The 22,243-nt window shown below is 41.1% G+C and overlaps 1 protein-coding gene and 1 long non-coding RNA gene across 2 annotated transcripts in view; one reads left to right on the top strand and one right to left on the bottom strand.

Annotated features, from left to right (window-relative positions):
- Gm28643 overlaps positions 1 to 5,645 on the bottom strand; it is a 30,500-nt gene extending 24,855 nt beyond the window's left edge. Inside the window, exon 1 of the long non-coding RNA XR_374336.2 lies at positions 5,611 to 5,645. This is a non-coding gene — a long non-coding RNA (predicted gene 28643). The remainder of the gene's footprint in view (positions 1 to 5,610) is intronic.
- A 14,998-nt stretch (positions 5,646 to 20,643) lies between these two features.
- Zeb2 (zinc finger E-box binding homeobox 2) overlaps positions 20,644 to 22,243 on the top strand; it is a 133,931-nt gene continuing 132,331 nt past the window's right edge. Inside the window, exon 1 of the mRNA NM_001355288.1 lies at positions 20,644 to 20,886. The gene's annotated coding sequence lies outside the window, so the exon portion shown is untranslated. The remainder of the gene's footprint in view (positions 20,887 to 22,243) is intronic.

Here is a 22,243-nt window from a genome sequence, read left to right as displayed (position 1 = left end):
AGTGTTGGGTCGTCCAAAAGGATGGCTCACTCCCTGATCTCTCATACCGCCAGATAAGCGGTGCCCTTCAGACTGCAGCGAATTGGTCTGTATTGATGAAAATCCATAGGCACAGTTTGACAGACATGATTCTGGGCTCACTGATACTGCGTGATCTTGTACTACTACTTAACATCTCATTGGCTGGCCAGGCAGTGGTGGGCACGCCTTTAATCCCAGCCCTTGGGAGGCAGAAGCAGGCAGATTTCTGAGTTCGAGGCCAGCCTGGTCTACAGAGTGAGTTCCAAGACAGCTACACAGAGAAACACTGTTTATTTTTAAAATTATTGTTCATAATTATCAAGTAAGTCTGAGCTGCCAGGTTTTCATATGATTTGACTGGTTTCCAGCTAACACAGTGTAAGGCACAGAAAGAAATTTCTAAAAAAAGTCAACAGTCACAGGCAGTATGGTGTGCTGATAAGGTAATACCATGTTTTGATTCAGAGAGCCTAAGTAGAACTCTGTCTCAGAGTGGTATGTCTCAGAGTTCTATTTTCAGTGTTTGGATGACCCAAAAATGGACTAGTTTTCTTTTTCTTTTCTTTTTTTTTTTCCTGTTTTTACAAAATGAATGTTTGTTTTTGTTTTTTGGTTTTTTTTAACAAATAAATGAATTGGTTCTTGCTGTTGTTATAAAAAATTAAATGTGTAAATTAATACACATAAGTGCTGAGCACGGCCAGTTTTTCCTGTCCCTACAAATCCTCCTTACCCCTTCATCAATTCACTTATTAAGGCTGTGACATGGCAATACATGAGAAACAGAAGCACATTCATTCTTGTCTCAGGACAAAAAGCTGTCCTGAGAGGAGAAGCAAAGAGAGATCAGGATGAAAAGACAAGAACCCAAAAGGGAGAGAAAATTAGTGCCTGGGGATGTGAAGTAAAAGGGAAAACTTCCTTTGAGTCTTCAAGCAGGTGGTAGTCTAGCTCACAGACAGTAGAGTGCTTGTCTAGCACACGTGAGGCCAGGAGCTCAGGCCCCACTGCATAAAGCTCTTCCTGCCTGTGGTCCCAGCATTGAAGAGGGGAGGGCAGAAGCACAGGGCATATCAGCTGTAGGAAACCAGCTTGGCTATATGAGCCTTTCAAAAATGCATATTAAGAGAAGGCACACAAGATGGCTTTTCAGATAAAGGGGCTTTCTGTATAAGCCTGGTAACGTGAGTTCTCCTTTCCCAGAGCCCAAGATGGAAGAAGACAAACTTCAGAAAGTTGTCCTGTGACCTCCACTTGCAGTTTACATACATACACCACACACACACTCACACACACACTCAAACACACACATATACACACACTCATACACACACAAAAAGAAGGAGGAGGAAGAGGAGGAGGAGGAGGAGGAGGAGGAGGAGAAGGAGAAGGAGAAGAAGAAGAAGAAGAAGAAGAAGAAGAAGAAGAAGAAGAAGAAGAAGAAGAAGAAGAAGAAGAAGAAGAAGAGGAGGAGTAAATGAAACATTTTATTCCATTTATTTATTTAATGTGTATTGGGGTTTCACCTGCATATATGTCTGGGAACTTTGTGAATGCCTCATGCTGATGGAGAAGGACATCATATCCCCTGGAACTGGAGTTACAGGCGGTTATGAACTACTATGTGGGGGCTGGAGTCTAATTCAAGTCCTCTAGATGAACAAACAGTGTTTTTTAACCACTGAGCAATCCCTCCAGCCCTAAAATATAGTCTTTTTTTTTTTTAAAGCCTAACATATACATTGTCCCATTTTATTTATTTATTTATTTTTAGATTTATTTATTACATGTAAGTACACTGTAGCTGTCTTCAGACACACCAGAAGAGGGCGTCAGATCTCGTTACAGATGGTTGTGAGCCACCATGTGGTTGCTGGGATTTGAACTCTGGACCTTTGGAAGAACAGTCGGGTGCTCTTACCCACTGAGCCATCTCACCAGCCCCCCTAAAATATAGTCTTAAAAAGCAGTCTTCATTTTATTTTGGGTTTTCGAGACAGGGGTTTCTTTGTGTAGCCCTGGCTGTCCTGAAACTTGCTTTGTAGACCAAGCTGGCCTCAAAGTCAGAGATGTACCTGCATCTGCCTCTCTACCAGGCCTTCCCAAACAAGCTTAAGTATTAATTAGGTCCACTAGGATGGCTATTAGCAAAACAAATCTAAAGAAAAATACCAAGGAACTATTGTCAAGGACACAGAAAATCTGGAACCCTCCTAAACTACTGATGGAATTTAAAGTGGATATCTGCTATGGAAAGCAATAGACAGCCCTTCAAGAGGTGAAACAGAGAACTAAGACTCAGAATTCCACTCCTTGGTCTATACACAAAAGAATGGGAAGCAGGTATTCAAACAAAAGCTATATGTACTAGTATGTTAGTCAGGGTTTTGTAAAAGAACAGAACTGATATAATGAATAGAATATATATGCACATACATACATATGGAGGTTATCAAAGAGGTTCATGGGCTGTGGTCTGAGTAGCTCAGCAATGGCTGTCTCCTGTCATAAAGGCCAAGGATCCAGTTATTGTACACAGAATATCTCAGCACTCCCAATCTGGTGTTGAAGTACTAAGGAAGTCCTAGAGCGCTGACAGTTGCCAGCCTACATTAGAATCCTGGAGAAGTAGCTTTTAATACCAGTAAAAGAAAGGCTCAAGAACAAGAGAGATGAACTTGCCAGAGAGAGCAAGAGAGTGCAGGCAGAAGGCAAAAGCTCCCTTCTTTCATGGCCTTTTATGTGGACTGCACCCATAGGTGTGTCCCACATTTAGGGTGATACCGAATGACCTGGATGTCTTGCACTTCAAATAATCTAACCCCCACATTTCACTCAGCTGCTTGGATTTTTGTTAATTCCAGATGTAACCAAGTTGACAACCAAGATTAGCTATCACACACACACACACACACACACATTCAAATTAGTAAGATTCACAATTACCAAAAAATGGGAATTCTCCAAGTGTGTCTATCTAAAAAGTAGATAAACATAAGTATATGCTCATATAATAGAGTACTAATAGGTGGTTGGGCTTGGTGGCTCATGCCTTTAATCCAAGAACTTCAAAGGTAGAAGCAGGTGGATCTCTCCAAGGTCATGACTAGCTTGGTCTACAAAGCAAGGACCTTGACAGCCAGGACTACATAGAGAGAGAGATACCATGTCTCAAAACAAAACAAACAAGAATAACAACAACAACAAAAAAGAAGATGAAGAAGAGGAAGAAGAGGAAGAGGAAGAAAGAAGGAGAATGAAAAGGAAGGGAGAAAGAGAGAGGGAATACTAATATGATTTTTTTAAAAGAAGGAAAGAAATTAATTTTTTAAACATTAGATATCAAATAATGGAGGCAATCCAAATACACAATACAAAGACCATGTTCAGTTCCGTTTTTCATAAAATGTCTACTGTAGGCAACCCTACAGATGTGGACATGCATTAGTGATTCATTGCAACAAGGAGAGATACTGGGATGGGGCTGGGGATGGGAAATCAAAAAGGTATAAAGTCTATCTTTGTGATGGTAAAAATGGAATTATGAATGTACTACACCTAAGAATTTGTAATAAGCCACTCACTTATAGGCTTTAACTGAGCAGTGACATTGTATGTGAGTTATACCTCAATAAAGCTGTGGTGTTGGTTTGTTTTGATTTAAGGGGAAAATAAGTAAAATTTAGAAAAAAAAAAAATCAGTGCTGTAGATTCTTGGCTAGACTCCTGCCAAATCCAATGTTGTTGGTAGTGATCATTAGCAACAACTATAGTTACCAGGGCTGGACAGGACAAAACTGGGAATGTTCAAAGCAGAACCAGCAAGGGTGGAAAACTGTACCCAAAGCCCCAACACTGTGGATCCCACTAAATTTTCTGAAACATTTGGTCCCTGGAAGAGAAGTAGATCAGCTAGATAGATGTTTATAAACCCCATCCTACTGACACCAGAATATAGGAATGGCCTGGAAAATAAGACTGTGGGGAACTCTGTCAACCAAGAGTGTGTGCACAAGCACGTGATATAATCATTCTTTAGCTCCCATTCTCTGTAAAATAGAAACAAACATAATACCTCGCCCACAAGATACTTTAGACATTTAATGAAGAAACGCAAGCAAAGCAGATGCTACAGACCTTGGCCTCTGGTTTACATCCAATAAATGCTAGTTCTTCGAGCTTATATGAAGCATAGAGTTGAAAATAAGATATGTACAGCTATCAATGTTGTATCAAATAATAACATTTGAGTAATCTATACATATTGCCAGTAATTTTTGCATAACAGTTTCCTATAAGATTGCAACATTCCATCCTGCAGGGAAGCTACTTAAGTAAGAAGGTAAACAACTCAAAATTGCTTTAGGAAGTCCCTGAAACTGACTAGATTCACTAGGTCCTTCCTACCACAGTAAGCGTCAAAAGCTGAGAGTCCCTCTCAGATGAAAGAAAACTGAGCTCAAAGAAGACTCAGAGACTACACCAAGCCCCCTGGAAGAAACAGAATGCACTACAGCTTCCTACAAGAGGTTTAGACCAACTAAGGCACCTGGAAAAGACACTCCTGTTGGGCTAACTGAACACTGCGGAATATGCTTCAGGTTACCAGCCTTTTATGAGCTGCCACCCATGCTGGGGTGGGGTTTGGTGATGCAGCTGTCTTTGAGTCATTTCTGTTCCTGCAAATAATCCACCGCACATACTGTCATAAATAACCCCTTTAGCCCGAATGGGTTCACTAAGTTGGTCTTTGGTGGCATCATACTTTGGTCTGTCATGGGATCCCTATCTGGGATGAGTAGACGTGTGTGTTGTGTCTCCCTTGGAAAAGTTTGTCACAGGACACTGATTCAACTTCCTCTGATCCATCAAGACATATACATGTTTTGTTTTGTTGGTTTGATTTGGGTTTAACTTCTGTAGAATAATAGTAATGTCTCTTAAATTGATGAAAATGGCCTGGCCTCAGAAACTCAAGCTCAATCATAAAAATTAAAATAAAATAAAAAAATAAATAAAATAGCAATGATATTCTAATTAAACAGTCTCAGCTTAGTCCAGGTATGTACAGTCTAATAATGGCAGATTTAATTCACCCAAGAACATTCTAGCCAGGAAATAATATCCTCTCAGAAGCCAAAATTTCCATTTACACCTGTAAATAGAAAATTCAATTTAATGCAAATTGTTAAATAATAAGACCAGTGGGCAATGAACCATACTAAATATATCACATGAAATGGATCAGTCATGCAACACAGTGACCAGGGAAGAAATCTTTAACATTCTGTAGCTAAGTGGTACATGCTGGCACACACACCCCAACAAACACCACTTATGCACAAATTCAAGGTGTGACTACAGAGATGCATTGTGCATATAAACCTGAAGTGAGCCGGATGGAATGGATGCTGGCATCTTTATGCACTGCAGACAGCTTGACCATCACCCAAGGGATTACCTCAACATGAGCCGTACCATTTTTACACAGAGAACACAGAGCAGTTTTGGGAATAACTGCTTCATTGAGACCTTCTTCTTACAGTCCACAAACAGAAAATGAGCTGAAGACCTAAAGAAGTCACTTACCTGTGAGGGCCACTTAAGGAGTCAGGATCCAAAGGATGTTCTACAGTGCCTTGGCTACCTTTCTTCTGCTATGAAGAGATGCCATGATAAAGACAAATTAGAAAAGAAAACATTTATTTGGGGCTCAAGGTTCCAAATAAACCTTGAGAGGGTGAGAGCGTCCATGACCCTTATAACGGGGACTACTGCAATAACAGTAGCTTCCATCTGATCCCCAAGTTAGAGGCAGAGAGAGACAGAGAGAGTTAACTGGGCATGGAGGGTGGCTTGGCTTATCAAATATTTTTTTCCTTTTCTTCATTAACAAACCATCACACATTTTGGCTTATAAACAACATGAACACAACAGTAAAGGAAATAAGGCTTACTGGTCATCTCTCACCTAGGTGCTGACACCCAACCATAGGCTGCTATTTCAACACACAAACAAAATCTTTCATATTGAGGAAGCACCCATTTGATGCTTGATTCCCAGTGTCTAGACTCCAGAGAGTATACAGACCAAAATCAAACACATCTTAGAGGCAAGCTGCTCGGACTTTTTCTTATGTGTTTACAGAGCATCTCTGCAGGGAGATGGGGTGTTCCATGTGATTTTCAGGACTTAGCATGTCTAGGGTGAGGACAAGGCAAGCCTGTCACCCTATGTTTTGTTTTGTTTCTTTTCAGAAAACAAAAGCAATATGTAATCTCAATATATACACCAAAGCAACACACAGATGCTCAAACAAATTTTAAGTAGCATCATCCAATTACATTGTGTCCATTAATTCCATTTTAGCAATATTCAATTCTTCCGAATCGTATAGGAAGTTGTCAAGTTTATCTTCCAGTCAGAAGGTTCCCTCAGCATCAACCAAAGAACATGACCCCAAGCCCACAATATTTGTGGAAATTATTAATTAAAAAAATACTTCCATCTTATTAAAGAATTAATTCAATTTTTTTGTAAAGTGAAATCCAATTTTATATTATCCTGAGATATGTATAGGATACATGGAATAAACATATCATCAGGAATATGACTTAAGCCCAATCTCACTTAATCTAAATAAGCCATCCGAGTCTTCTCTTTTGTCCATATTGAACTTTGTGTGTTCTTCTGCAAAAGGGAATGCTAATGAGAGTGGCATAACAAAAGGTACATTTTTATATTTACTTACATTGGGAGCTCTCTCTTTTTTCATATCATTAAGAAAATAGAATGTAAATTAGCAAAATAACTTGTTTTCTAAAATAACCGCAGATATATTTGTCCTGTCAGTTGATTTCTTCCAAATGTCCCATGATGCCTGACACAAATATCTTCGAATCAAATAGTTCTATTTAATTAAGAAATAGTGGCAACATAGGACTAGTTCACTCATGGATTCAAAGTCATGTGAGAAAGCCTGTGAATTTCCAAATAACTCCATTGAGTGAACCATAAAGTAAAAATGGGTTTATGAGACAGCTGGACATGTTTATGGAGTGAAAGGGGTCAGAAGATATGCTGGCAACACTGAGAGGTGTTGCAATAGATTTGGGGGAGACGGGCCTTTGGGCCAGCCATCTCCCTTTCTACTCAGAAATTTCTTACACTCTTGTTCATGTCTCATATCTGGACAGCTGTGGTATTAAAACTTTGTCCAACACTAGAGTCAACAGAAAAGTCATTCCTTTTTACATATTAAGTAAAAATGCTTGTACATATGTACAAGAACATAAACACACACACACACACACACATTTGTGCTCACATTCCAGCGTTTTGTTCAGAGAAGCCCGTCATCTCCAAACAGAATTTTATGACTCATGGCCAAGGACAAGAAAGGAGCCCTGTTTGCAAGCTTTCTCTGATCATGTCCACCCTGTCTGATCTGAGTACATGTTCATATCACCTCACTGTCATAAACACAACAGTCCTTCTAAACAGTCCTTCGAGTGGCCACCTTTAGTGCTGGGTTAGGCCTCAAGATTTTATAGATGATTTTTTTTTTTTTTTGAAGAGAAAATGCTTTAAGGCTGGGAGGAAAGGGAAGGTCTCTTGGTTGAATTTATATTCAAACAGACAGAAAATAAAGTTGAACAAAAAAATCAACAATAAGCTTACGAACACGGGGTCCATTTCTAAGACCCTCAGCACGTTATGTACTAACAGCATATGTACCAATGTACTTTAGTTATTTCGTAAGCAAAGCAAAGATGCCCAAGTGAAAAGTCAAATAATTCTTTATAGTAGTTCTGCTTTCTTATAGCTTTTTTTTATTATTATTTTTGGCTTTCAATATACAAATACTGTAGTCTATAAATAAATCAAAATATTGAAGTTCTTTGTTTATATTTATTTTAATTCAAGTATCATACTTTTTTCAGCAAAATTCCAAGCCTTACTTATATTCTAATGAACTGACAATTACTGAAAATAATATTCTTCAACAAAAGCCAAATTCACATCTAAAACTATTAATAGTTCTTGCTGCAAACAGAAGCCTGATTCAATATTTGGGCATAACAGACAGTCTTGGGATTTAAACAAATGAATAAAAAAGCAGTGGTGACAGGAAGAAGGACTTATTCAGGAGAAAGAGGTTGCTACATAAGCCAGATTCCTAAGGAGCCCCAACCACCATGGGCTCCCCGGGAAGCAGTCCACAGTGCTGGCTCATTGACCTGCTGTGGAGCCAGCCTGCTGTGAGGCTCTTCCGCGGATGGTCTGTTCTTTCTCCATCCAGTTCCTAAGACTCCAGCAGTTAACTGAGACTATATTGCAACCACAACAAAAGCAATATGAAGCGATTAGGACTGCCTTCCACAAGCACAGGGACACCCATCCACCAGAATGAGCAGTAATGAGGTCAGCCCTTGGAGAACGTTGCTCATCAAGGCCCCTGTCGCTAGAACATTGTCCTTCTCCTGGTAATTCTGACTCTAGAATTTATTCCCCTTTCTTTCGCAGCTTCCTCGCAGTTTCACGACAAGCCTTTAATCCAGCCTCAAAGGGTTATAACGTGTCACAGGTGATTTAAACTCTTTTCACTTGTGGTTGATGGATTTCAAAGAGCTGACCTTCTGTGCATTAAGAAGATCTACTCCTGCCTTCACTTTATTTGTGGCTATTATTAGACTAAATGCGAGTGCCTTCTATACTCCCAGTAACATTCCTCACACAGTCTCTCTTCTCTGGTCACCTGCACAGATTCAGTCTGTCTTGATTTCTCCCCCCCCCCCCCGCCCCCCAGGAGTTCTCATCAAATAGTAAGGAATTAACTAGCACTCATTAATGAGTAAATATGGGATGTATATTTGAGTGAATATAGAATGTACACATATATATGATTTACCAAGTAATCCATTAGCTTTGGAAATGCAGTAACCCATTACATATTTGAATTTATTAATAATCTGACCGTTCTGATGTATCATCCATTTCACTTACATTAACCTTAACATATTTAATAAATATACACAGAGATGCAATTTTTAAAAATGTTTGGGGTTGGAGAGATGACTCAGAGGTTAGGAGAACTAGCCACTCTTCCAGAAGACCTGGGTTCAGTTCCCAGCACCCACATGGTGCCTCCCAGCTATCTATGTTTCTAGTTCCAGGTATCCAACACACTCTAAGTGTTGGTATTCTGTCTGGACTCCACCCCCCACAGTTACCTGGCAACCACCAACACTTATGGCCTCCAAGGGTACCTACCGCACACAGACAAGATTGTAGGCAAAATACCTATATATATATATATATATATATATATATATATTTTTTAAAAAATAATAAAATTCTTTTAACAACTGTTTAACTGGTTGCTCGGGGTAAGAAGGGAGTTTGTATACTCCTTGAGTTATTTCTTTGTCATATACGAAGAACTTACTTGGTATCACTGGTATTTCACACATGAATTTTTAAATAATTATATTAAGATATGCTTTTAGCCAGCCTTTTACTTCCTGTAACTCTTGTTGCTCCTGGTCCAACAAACATTAAGCAAATAAAAAACTTGATTTTTTTTGTTTGTTTGTTTGTTTTACTGTTGAATCAACCAGTTTTCCATCACCATAATGAAATACCTAAGACCATCAAATCTGAAAATTTTTGGAAGCTTCAGCCAGTAGCCTGGTGGCTCTGAGGAGGCCAAACCCTCTTCCAATGGGCTGAAGACCTTCCTCTAGATCTACTCAGCTCTCTCTGTTGTCATCACCATCAGGACCATACACACCTTTAATACACACACCAATGGGGAAGAACTAAGATCCAAACTTCATGCTGAGTGAGGTAGTACACACCTTGAGATCTGGCACTTGGGAGGCAGAGGCAGGTGGATCTCTGTGAGTTCAAGACCAGACTGATCTACATAGTGAGTTCCCAGATACCCAGAACTATATAATAAACTCTATAAATAAATAAACAAACAAACCAGTGCTCTCCGACTACTTTATTGGTCAAATCTATGACTTGTTTTCCTGGACTAAAAACAACAGACAAACCTGTTACGAGAAGCTAACAAACATCTGGGCCTAGCTGCTCTCCTGAAGCCACACATTTCCTTTTCTGGGATATTTATATTCAATTTGCCTGCACATAGAACCAAACTAAGCTGGAGGACCTGAGTTCAACTTCAATCTAGATTGTGTTCCTGCACGAAGAAAGCTGATGCCTTTTCAACACCTCACCACCACCACCACCACCTTTCATGTTACACATACTTCATTCTACTAGTCTTAGGAAAGTCTGAGATTTCCAAATAGATTTGTTTATTTTGTCTTTTCCCCATGATAATCTTAATTTCCTCCTTTCATACCCGGGTGTAGTGCTGAAGATGCAGCTGCAGTGACAGCTAGCTCTCCAAGGGAGTTTACGTCAGTGCTCCACACTAGCCTTGCAAGAAGGAAGGGAAGATGAGAGGGCGAAAGACTGTGCATAAGAACATTTGTTAACCGTAAGAGTTTATTGTGGCTGGGCAGCGGTGGCGCACGCCTTTAATCTCAGCACTTGGGAGGCAGAGGCAGGCGGATTTCTGAGTTCGAGGCCAGCCTGGTCTACAGAGTGAGTTCCAGGACAGCCAGTGCTATACAGAGAAACGCTCTTGAAAAACCACACACACGCACACACAGGTGGGTATTAGAGGAAATTTTCTATATGAAAAACTGTTTCAGATTGTTTTTAGTGTGCTGGTATTGTCTTTGAATACTTTTGCAATTGTATGTCCAAGCTTGATGACCTGGGGTGAGTTCCTGGAACCCACATGAGAGAAGGAGAGAACTCCTGTAAGCTGTTTTCACACACACACACACACACACACACACACACACACACACACACACGCCACTGTGGTATGCACACGCATGTGCACATACATTAAATAAATGTAATTAAAAAAAAAAAAAAAACAAGCATGGCCAGTTGTTGTGGTGCACAAAGGTAGAATATGCAAAGAGGCAGAGCAGGAGAATCAGAAGCAAGGCGAGGGTACAGTTGAAAGAACATATAGTTATTGAGAAGAGAAAGTCAAACCAAGCAAGGGTTCAGGCTTAGAGGACTGGGTGAGAGCTGAAACTATTCGAGCGGAGTAGAGCATGCTGTGCAGGATCCACCACTGAGAAGAGCATGACTCCATCACTGAGCATGGAAATCACTGGATCTCTAAGATGCTCAGAGCTCATCCTGATTGGTCTTCTCTGATCTGATTGTGAAAGACAGTAAAAGATAACAAACACTTGCCAGGTAGCTAGAATTTGAGGGGTGGGAAGGGTCTATCTCTGTCTCCTTCTTAATTGTCAGCGGCCTTCTCTAGAGTTCATACTTGATCTGGAATTGCTTTCTTCGTTGTTCTCTGAAATCCGTGCTGACACATCAACACCCACAGGACAGCGGTCACTGCCCAAATGTGGTTTTCTTGGGAAGCTTTGACTCACGAGCTTTGCCTAGATCTTGGTGTACTGACCCTTTCAGTAGCAACAGTGCAAGTTACTATATATACTTGTTTAAAGTGGCATAGGAGAAAATTGATTGTTGTTTGGTTCATGGATCCCTTAATTTCCTGAGTGCCTATTTCTGAACTTTATTTCATTTTCAACTAGTTCTTTTCCAACATTGCTTCTCAGCTTATGGGTCATGGGATTTGTCTAAGACTACTGGAAAACACAGATATTTGCATTATGATTCATAACAGCAGCAACATTTCAGTTATGAAATAAGCCATGAAAATAATGTTATAGTTGGGGGGGGGGTCACCACAGCATGAGGAACTGTATCAAAGGGTTGCAGCATTAGGGACCTTTTGAACTAACTACTGTTGTACAATTTCAAGTAGCTCTTGGCTTCCTAGTTGTAATAAAACAGGCACTGTTCTCAGGTGGCTACTAGGCATCCAGAACTCATGAGCTCATAAGACAAAAAAAAAAAAAAACTTCTATGTCTCCATCCTCCTGTTTTCATGCAAATATCCCCAGCAATTAAATCAGGAAAAGAAAATGTAGCAAAAATGTATCAGCCAAATGGTTTCAAGATTTCCAAAGAAGCTGTAAATATGGTCCTTTTAAAAGATCAGGTTCTAGCTGGGGTAGGAGAAAGGGCAACAGTTGTTCTGATGAAGCAAATTTTAAATCCTTGTCAGTGATTTAAAGAGAGATAGCTGGTGTATGTTAAGGAAGCTGGCAAGATTTTTAAATAGTTCGGACGCTACACGAAACATTTTTTTTCTTAAAGCAATGTACTCAGAAGTGCTGGCAAGATTTTACTTGAATGTAGCTGTGCTTATGTGAGGAAGTTATTTTGAATTACCCTAGTATAAATATGCATGACTTTATTTGTATTGAAAATTCCCTTTGCAAGTGAGTGAATAGGGTCTGTTACATCCCTGTTTCTTGGAAAATGATTTAGTATTTCGTTTTAGAAATAAAGCCTCAGACCCAGAATTCAAAAATTATGTCAGAATTCTGTGCAAGCCCACAGGTGATTCCTCACCTACCTACATTAACACCTATCAACGTTGCCATATAGAACAAACAGTATAGATGGTCTGAAGCCTGTGACACTCACAGGTGGGAACACTCACCAGTTGGTTGGGACTTTACTCACAGAGCTCCGTCCTACACACTCAGCACATGGCAACAGTATTAAAGTGTTGTTCTTCACAGCACAGTGCAGACAATATCTTGTTTGTGCCAGGGCCATTTTTAGTAACACCGTGGTGAAAATGTCAAATGTTTCAGTCATTATTATTCAAGATCTAGGTCTACAGGTCTACAGAAATACCAGCATTGAACGCTGTGTTTCCTTTAACTAGAAAGGATCAAAAGCAAGGTAAGGTGAAGTGAGAAGTATGCCTGACACAGAAGACAAACAAGAAAGAGAGTGTATTAGAGACAGCACTTTAAACAGAACTCAAGCTGGACCCCACCTCCACCCCCAGTTCCCCATCCCCTATCCCACACCCCACACCCATCACACCTTTGAGCATCAGGTTGTCTTAGCTCTGCATCACAGTCCTGTGGCTTTTGGCTGATTTTCAGGCTGTCATTTTACTTGAAAAATGAAAACAAAGCAGAAAAAAAAAAAGTTGCCTGTTTTCTGCCTTGTTTTGTCAGTCCTGGTGTAGAATCAGAAATGGGATGATCATATCCGAAATTATTATGCCACCCTTGTTCTCCTAAGCAAACCTTACCTATTCTGGTCAGCTCTATTCTCTCTGGGTGATTTTTTTTTCCTTTTCCAGAAAAAACACTTGTCAATTTTAGTGTATTCAATTAGAAGTAAACCACAAAAAGGCTCGCCAGCGCTGTAGGGAGAAGGACTCCAATGGGGATGGGGAACTGTGAGTACTCAGTTCCACCTCTGCTCCATTTCTCCAGGCTGCCTAGTAACGGAGACACACAAGAAAACCTGAAAAGGTGTGTGCTAGACTTCAGAGCTTTGCAAGCGCAGTTCTAAGAATGCACAGTCCCTGCCCAGTGCCCTCGCCTCTACCCATTATTCCTTCAGAGTGTAATTGGAGTAGGTTATTAGTTTATGTCTCTACAAAACTTCTGAAGGAATGAAGTGTTCCCTAATATTTGTATCTAATGGGCAACTGGGGGGAACACAGCCATTGGAGATCACCTACCCTTGCCAACTAGATTACCACTTGGAGACCCTAACTTGAAACAAGCTCCAACTTTTCCAAGTGAAAGGTATTCACTTGAAAGCATGGCACTGCTTTGCCCCAAATTCAAAATCCATTGTGATTTCAAATGGTATTTATTAGTGTATTTCCCACAACCCGCACACTTACCTCAACTATGCAAAAATCCTCCCCAGTAGAAGAAGCAAAACTTCAAGATGATCATCTTACAGAGTAGCCACAGCAGAACTCTTGTGGCCAGCTTTTCAACACAGCATTAAATGCACAAGGTGACAAGACAGCTCAGGGTTGTGATGATTTTCCTAAACTGAAATCCCAACCTCAGAGTATACAAATAATGAATGTTTTAAAGAAAATAAATTGCTATTTCTTTGTTTTAAAAGACTAAATATGTTTTGTGAACTTTCTACTTTGTTCTGTCTCCCTTGTCTCGAAGAGTGCCCCTATCTTTGTGCCAAGAACAATAGGTAAGCCAGTTTCCCTCAACCCAGAGAAATTGCCCCTTTGCCACAAAAGACTTACTTGTGGTTCTACGGTGGGCCAGGAAAAAACTAATTGGAATGGCTTTTTTTTTTTTTTTGCATGTGTAGCAAAGTTAGAAAGTTAGTTTCAGAGAAAGGCGTCTGGTTTTCACTGTAGCAAAAGCACTGCAACAATATGTCCCCTGTGTCCACAGTCTGGCCTCCCTTGACATCCTTCTTTCTAGGGCATAGGGTAGAAAAGTCATATACACAGTAGATCCTGCCAAGACCCGCTGACACAACCCGACTTCAAATATGCAACAGGAGAAAGAAGCAAAAACTGCTATATTAAAAAAAAAACTGTTACGCATGTGGTCTCACATTTTTATTTATTTTATTTATTATTTTTTTTTTGAAAGCAGATTTTTCAGCTCTCAACCTGAAGGAAAAGAACATACAGCCTGGCTATCTCCCATCTTGTCTGTCCCTCGGCCTCTCCCAATTCATCCAGCTGTAGAAATTTTGCCAGGAGACCCTCTTCTTGCCTTGAGCTGGCTGGCACTCTTTGACCAGTGAGCACTGTTGGGAAGGGTACTTCCCCTGAGGATGGGGTGCCCACGAAGACAGCTACAAAGGTGCTCCTTACCGTGCAAGAGTGTGAAAAACAGAACCAGACGCCATCGACTTGTTTTCATTTTGGAAAGTATTATTTTGTGGTACTAGGGACTGAACTCAGGGCTTCATGCATGTTGAATGAGAGCTGTAACCCTGGCCTACATCACCAACTCCCTTTTCCCTTTTACTTTGCAATGGAATCTCACTAAGTTGCCCAAGCAGGCCTTAAACAAGTGGTCCTCCTGCCTCAGCCTTCTGAATGCTGAGATTATAGGCCTGAGCCAGCAGGCATGGCTTACAAATAGTTTTCTACCACCAATGCTGTTAGTATCATGCTGTTTATAACCACAAGCACCTCACTCTTTCTATTATGAGTTTAAAAATCCTATAAGCCGATTATACTTTGACATTATTGTCAGTAAACATTAATCTTTTTAGGATACAAGAACCAATTAAATAATTCCTAATAAAATCAGTAAAACAAATAAAAATGATGAAGTCGTTACAAAAAAAGGAAATCAAGCAAGCATCACCTAAAATGATGCTCACCCTCGGTTTTTTGTTTTTTGTTTTTTTTTGTAATTTAACCATACATTTTCCAGATTCCCCACAGCTAGGAGTGAGTGTTTTTGAGCGTGACTGCCTAATGTAACGTTACATATGTTGTCATAATTTCCTGCCACAATCAGCTAGAATCTACATATTCTTTATTCATTTCTAAACTGAGGTTCAAGGGGTTAAACATTATCTGCTCAACACAAGATTAATTCTCACAAAGCAAGGAATTAAATCTAGTCTATGTAATTTCAAAACACGTCTATTTGAAACTATGCTATGTGCCCTAGTTAGGGTTACTATTGCTGTGATGAAACACCATGACCAAGCAACTTGTGGATGAAAGGAGTTTATTCCACTTACACTTCCATAGCACTGTTCTTCATGGAAGGAAGTCAGGATTGGAATTGAAATTGGACAGGAACCTGGAGGCAGGAGCTGATGCAGAGACCATGTTTTCCTGGCTTGCTCAGCAATGCTGCTCAGCCTAGGGTTTTGTTTTTGTTTGTTGTTGTTGTTGCTGTTGTTTTTTGTTTTTATTTTGTTGTTGTTGTTGTTTTTGGTTTTGTTTTGTTTTGTTTTGTTTGAGACAGGGTTTCTTTGTGTAGTCTTGGCTGTCCTGAAACTCACTCTGTAGACCAGGCTGGCCTCGAACTCAGAAATCTGCCTGCCTCTGCCTCTGCCTCTGCCTCCCAAGTGCTGGGATTAAAGGCGTGCGTCACCACCGCCCGGCTCAGCCTACTTTTGTAGAGAATCCAGGACCACCAACCCACCAAAGATGGCACTGCCCACAATGGGCTGGGTTCTCCTACACTGATCATTAATTAAGAAAATGTTTTACAACCAGATCTTAGAGAGGCAGCCTTGCAATTGAAGCTCTGTCCTTTCAGATAACTGTAGCTTATGTCACGTTGACATAAAACTAGCCAGCACACCGTGCTATGACCAAGGACAATTAAATTAAGCTAATGTAGAATACACTACAACAATGCTCAAGCATGACTCAAGCTAGAGGAAGTCGTAGAAAGAATCAAAGCTATTCTGTGATGTGTGGGTGATGATGTCTCTGTCATCAGTCAGTGTACACAAAAGCTCAGAGCTTAGGCAGGAATCCCCTGCTTCCAGGGGATTGCTCTCAGCTCTCCTGGGTAGGGGACAAAGAGAGATGGGTCAGAAAACACACTCTGAAAGCCTGAGGCACTAAAGTCAGGGAACGTACTTAAGAACTTGAACTGTAACTGAAAATAAAAAGTGAGCATCAATGTTGGTCTAGAAGGGAAAGTAAACCGCGAAACCCAAGGATCAAGTGCAGCATCCAGGAAGACGGGAGGTGAGTTACGATGAGCACATAAACGCTGATTGCCGATGAATCAGAAGGAATCCTTAAAAGACCACCTTGGCTGTCCTATGAGTGTAGCTTTGGCACTGTCGGTGGACTTAGCAGACTGAGAGGCCCACGAACAGCCAGATGCTTAAATTTTGGGTAAGTCATTGATTCTCCCAAGCCCACAGTTCCTTGATAATGTGGTGTGTAAGGTTAACTCCTTTGGATCTTCTGCTAGAATTAAGTGATATGTGAGCTAATTTAGCCTCCTTGTATCAACTCCAGAGAAACAGCGTTCTTTACACTGCAGATTACCCTGGCCTGCGCCAATCCTTAGAATGGTGTAAAATCAGAACCCAATATAGCACAAAGTTTAAAATTATTTTATTATGCTTATTTATTAAATTGTGCTGTTGTGTTTCTGTTGTGGGTGTTCACATCACGGCGCACATGTGGGGGTCAGAGGATGACATGGAGGAGGAGTTAGTTCCCCCCTGCCAACACTGGGTCTTGGGGGAAGCCCAGGCTTTCAGACCTTGCCTCAAGCCTCTCCTCAGCCTCCCGTCCTAAGTTTATAATTCTGAAATTTTGGTAAATTATGGAAGGTTAAAGAAGACCTCAGAGGAATATAAAACAAATTAGACAGTTTGTAGGTTCAAGCTGTTTGCAATTCCATTGGCAGGAGAAGAAGAGAATGGCTAGGGTCACTCCAGGCCCCTAAGCCAATTCCACAGGTTCCTTGCAAGGAATATAGAATGGATCCTTTAAGAAAGGAGACAATTCAAGAAGAACGAAGACCAAAGTGTGGACACTTTGCCCCTTCTTAGAATTGGGAACAAAACACCCATGGAAGGAGTTACAGAGACAAAGTTTGGAGCTGAGACAAAAGGATGGACCATCTAGAGACTACCATATCCAGGGATCCATCCCATAATCAGCCGCCAAACGCAGACACCATTGCATACACTAGCAAGATTTTGCTGAAAGGACCCTGATATAGCTGTCTCTTGCGAGGCTCTGCTGGGGCCTAGCAAACACAGAAGTGGATGCTCACAGTCAGCTATTGGATGGATCACAGGGCCCCCAATGGAGGAGCTAGAGAAAGTACCCAAGGAGCTAAAGGGAACTGCAACCCTATAGGTGGAACAGTATGAACTAACCAATACCCCCTGGAGCTCCTGTCTCTAGCTGCATATGTATCAGAAGATGGCCTAGTCGGCCATCAGTGGAAAGAGAGGCCCATTGGTCATGCAAACTTTATATGCCTCAGTACAGGGGAACACCAGGGCCAAGAACTGGGAGTGGGTGGGTAGAGGATTAGGAGGGAGGGTATGGGGGACTTTTGGGATAGCATTGGAAATGTAAATGAGGAAAATAACTAATAAAAAAAATTTAGAAAGCAGACAATTAAAGGACCCTTTAAGAATGATAAATAATTATAAATGCTCCTAAAGGTCTTAAAAGACAACAAAAAGCCTTTAGTGTTCTGACTAAATATTGAAGGACTTCCCATCCCGCAATTGCACTGATTTTTCAGCTTTGCATCAAAAAGAAACTCTGGCCTTGTGGACATTTAAGAGAGTAGGGGAATTCATTTTCCAGTTTATAAACTGACTTTCGTCCCCACTGTAGATGCTGGAGCAAATCTAAAGCTCGGGCCACAATAACCGACGGGAATGTTGGTTATCATTCTGAGTGGTCTCAAAGCAAAGCACTGTGACAGCCAAACTCCTTGTCTCCAAATCTGTGAGTTTGTCTCCTTTTACTCTTGACTCTTACTTAAGATCGCTTCTGGGCTTTTGCACATTTAACCTTTAAACTCAAAGACAGTATGTGATTACAGAACACAGGAAACTTCACATTCAGACATTTGGGCTAAATTCCTTTTCAAAGGAATCTGATATTTATAACCAAATTAGGACCACATTGAATATAATAAATTAACTGCTGAATTAGCAGAAAGAAAATGCTCCATTTATTTGTACGTTGGTGGCTAGGCATCCTTTGGACAATCCTAGAAAAATCATAAGTAATGATAAATCCTACCACATTCGAAACTACTTGGTACTAGCTTTATCTGGCCTGGATGTTCAATACTGTTTGTCCAAAGGTTCATTATAATAAACTACAACACAGCAAAGCTTCATGCTTTACTTCAGTTAATTCTGAGGGATAGGTGCCGTTAGTGTACCCACTGGAAATAAACAAGTTTAGAGTAGATTGCTTGCGATCATGAAAAGAATAATTACATAGACATTTGAACTTCAGCATCATAAAAATAGAATGGACAGACTTGCTTAATCATTTTTAAATAACTTCAACCATCCTACGCATTAATAACTAAAAAATGAAAACTTATCTAAATATCAAACTTGAGTTGTTTGTCAAATGCCTCATATGCCTGCTTATGCTATAGTAAATCAACCAAGAAGTTCAATGACCACATTTCAGTAAGGATATATGGTGCATAATTAGTGCACGTATGTGAATTTAGGAAGAACGGTTACTTGATTTCACATAGAGATCGTTTTCCTAATTGTACAGCTGCCATGTGTTTCAATGTGCTTGCTACATAAATGTTTTACAAATTGTTAAAAAGTTTTATGGATCTCTAGAAAGAATATAATAGCATAACAAACTTTTACAAGTGCAGAAAATTTTACATTTTAAAATATCACTTTATTTCTTTGTCCTGAAAGAATGAATCTTTAAAAGACACATTTTTAAAAATCAAGCATTAGATATGCAAATATGTGTTCAGATCAGAGATACCAAAATTATTCAGATGATTAATTATTCATCATAAAATGTCAATTAATAATTATGAAGCTTAAAAGGCATCTTTCTAATGCATCTTTATTTTTCTTGGCCTAAAAAAGGGGCTTAATGTACATGTTCAATTGACTTGTAACAAGTTTTAAAAATTCAGTAAAGTAAACAAATTGTAAACAAGAGCAAGCTCTGATTTTTAATAGGAGAGCTACAAATGTGTTACAAGTGTAGGAAAGAGCAGTAATTATCATCATCAGGAAAAGTGTAAGTGTAGCCAATCTGTGGCATCGGACTTCTCACGTTCACTCACCTGCTAGGAAATGGACAGCAACCTGGCCAGGAAAGCAAGCAGCAAACCCAAGGTGTGGATCTGCTGCTCAGCAATTAAACAGAATGCACAACAGGCTGCTTCTCCCTGAATTGATCAGTCGATGTTGGGGGGGGGGGGGGGCAGACAGACAGCTTTGGGAGGTTTTGGTTTTGTTTTGTTTTGTTGGGTTTTTTTTTCCACTTTCTAATAATCATGAGAAGAAAACCCAGTTTGTTTCTTGAATTTACCTACTATTATTTCTAAAGTCTGATAAGCATGATTAAAATAATTTATTTATAAGTACGAACAATTTGCATATTGCCTTAATTATACTGATTCTCGTTGTCAAATACTTTCGTATTTTTTCCAGAAAGATTATATCTTTTTTAAAAAAAATCTGTGAGAGCTGATATAATAATAGAGAGTAATAAGCTGTTATAGTCATTGAGATACTCATTTATTTTCATTATTATTTTACTTTTTCCTGACACCTGGCGAACTTGTCTCTTAAGACCCAGGAGTTATTTTAGTCAGGGTGTCCCTGACCTCCTGCTGGTAGATTAATTGCATTTTAAACATTGTTTTGAAAACGAACTGATAAATCTGGACGTATAAAGTAGGCACCAAAAATTTTTTTACAAAGAAGGTAAATTGGGGGGAAATGAGATTGCAAAAGAAATATAGAAAGAAACGAGAATGTAGAAAATGCAATTACGACAGAATTGCAAGAAAATCTGGATAAAGGGCAGGGAGGGCTGAAAGGAGGGCAAGAGGAAAGGGAGGAGGGAGATTTGGGTTTCCAATCCCCAGGCGAGGCTGTTGGCGTCCGCACCCTTAATGCCCAGCCTTCCAAGTTAAGGCGAAAGCCACCTCCTCGGGCCTGCGTCGCATCTAACTTGCTGCAAGTTTTCTGGTGACTCCTCCAGAGCCCCTTTTCTTCCACCACCACCACCACCCCCCTTTTGTGAGACTGACAGTCGCGTGGAGGAGGCTTTTCCAGGCACAGCCTTTCTCATGATAATCAGCCCCCTGCATCACCTCCCGGCCGCCGCGGCTTCCTCGCGGAGCGGGGCTCGCGGACCCGGGGGACCGGAAACAGGGCGGCGGGCGGGGAGCAGGCCGGCGAGCCAGGTCAGCTGACCGGGAGCGGGGCGGGGGTCGCGCGGTACCAGGGCGGGGTCGGGTGTTGCAGGGGGGTGCGGGCCGCCGATTCCCCCCCCCCCCACGTGCTCCGGGACCGACAGAGGGAGCGAAGTTCGCGGGGGTGGGGGGGTGGGGGGGAGAGCGCCGGGGATGGGGGATCTGTGAGCAGACCTGCTTTGCATCAATAAATTAAGATGCTCATTTGAGTCCTGAAGTTTGCTGGTTCCTGTCAGTAGAGACGTTGGCAAACACCCCCAAAGCCGAGATGAAGCCTTTACTTCAAATAAAATAGGAAAATAAAATCCTCAGCTGGCCGCCCCGCTGGGGCCAGGTGACGTGCGAGATTCCACAGCCCGCGGGCCTCGCAGCGGGGAGGTGAGGGACGGTCGCGGGCTCTCCGGTCCTGTTTTAGTTTTGTTTGAAAAGGGCTTCTCTGAGATGCTCCCGATTTTTTTTTTTTAAATAGGCTTTCCCCTCCTATCCTAGGCTCAACTCCGAATGGATTGGATTGCGAGTTTGCACGTGAGAAAACCGTTTGGCTTTGCCTAGACCCCGCCGTGCCCTCACACACCTAATCCAGGGGTCCCGGGTATCATCAGCCTTTGCTCGCAACTCTAAACGAAGTTAGGTTAGCCACGTCCTGCATAGCACTACAGGATTGAAACAATTCCTTTAGATGAAAGACCAGCTCCATTTCTAAACCAGAAAAGAATCCTTTTTTTTTTTCCCCTCCACATGGTACAAAATAAACACAATTTGCTTTAAAAAAAAAAAAAAATCATTAGCTGTGGCCAAATTCGAATTCTTTCTTCGGCTTGTGTGTTCAAGGGCAGAAAAGAACCTCTTCGGGCCTCTGGGCCAGCAGGAGTGGGGGTGGGGAGCGGCTGTGAAAGTTAAGGAAATTGACAGACTGAGAGGTGAATGGGGGGACAGGCTCCGGGTCTGGCTGCCGGGAATTGGAAAACAAAAGGGTGTCCTCCTCACCCTGCCGGGGGTGGGGGGCTTGGGGGGGGAGTCCTAAGAGGAGCAGTTGACTTTATCCAAGGAAAGCCTCAAGAATTATTTCCCCTCCAATGTCGATGTCAATATTATTTCACATTTGCATGTATCTGTTGTTTTAATCCCCTTCGCCTGCGCTAATCTCGAAGTGGATTATTAACGGGAAAACAGTCCAAAAAAGGAGCTAGTCCTCCTTCGCTGGACTTGTTTTGCTGCGTGAGGAGCCTCAGAGCTGTCCCTGGTCCCCTCTGGACTTTTCGTCCTGCGCTCCTGTATTATGTGGATCCCACGGTCCCCATTGTCCCTGACCTGGCCCTGGAACTGAGGGAGTGTTCCGAACAAATTT

This window comes from Mus musculus, chromosome 2 (genome assembly GCF_000001635.26).
Source record: "Mus musculus strain C57BL/6J chromosome 2, GRCm38.p6 C57BL/6J".
In the NCBI taxonomy this organism is placed as follows: Eukaryota; Metazoa; Chordata; class Mammalia; order Rodentia; family Muridae; genus Mus; species Mus musculus.
Note: the sequence above shows the minus strand (reverse complement) of the source record. Positions and strands in the feature narration are given on the sequence as shown.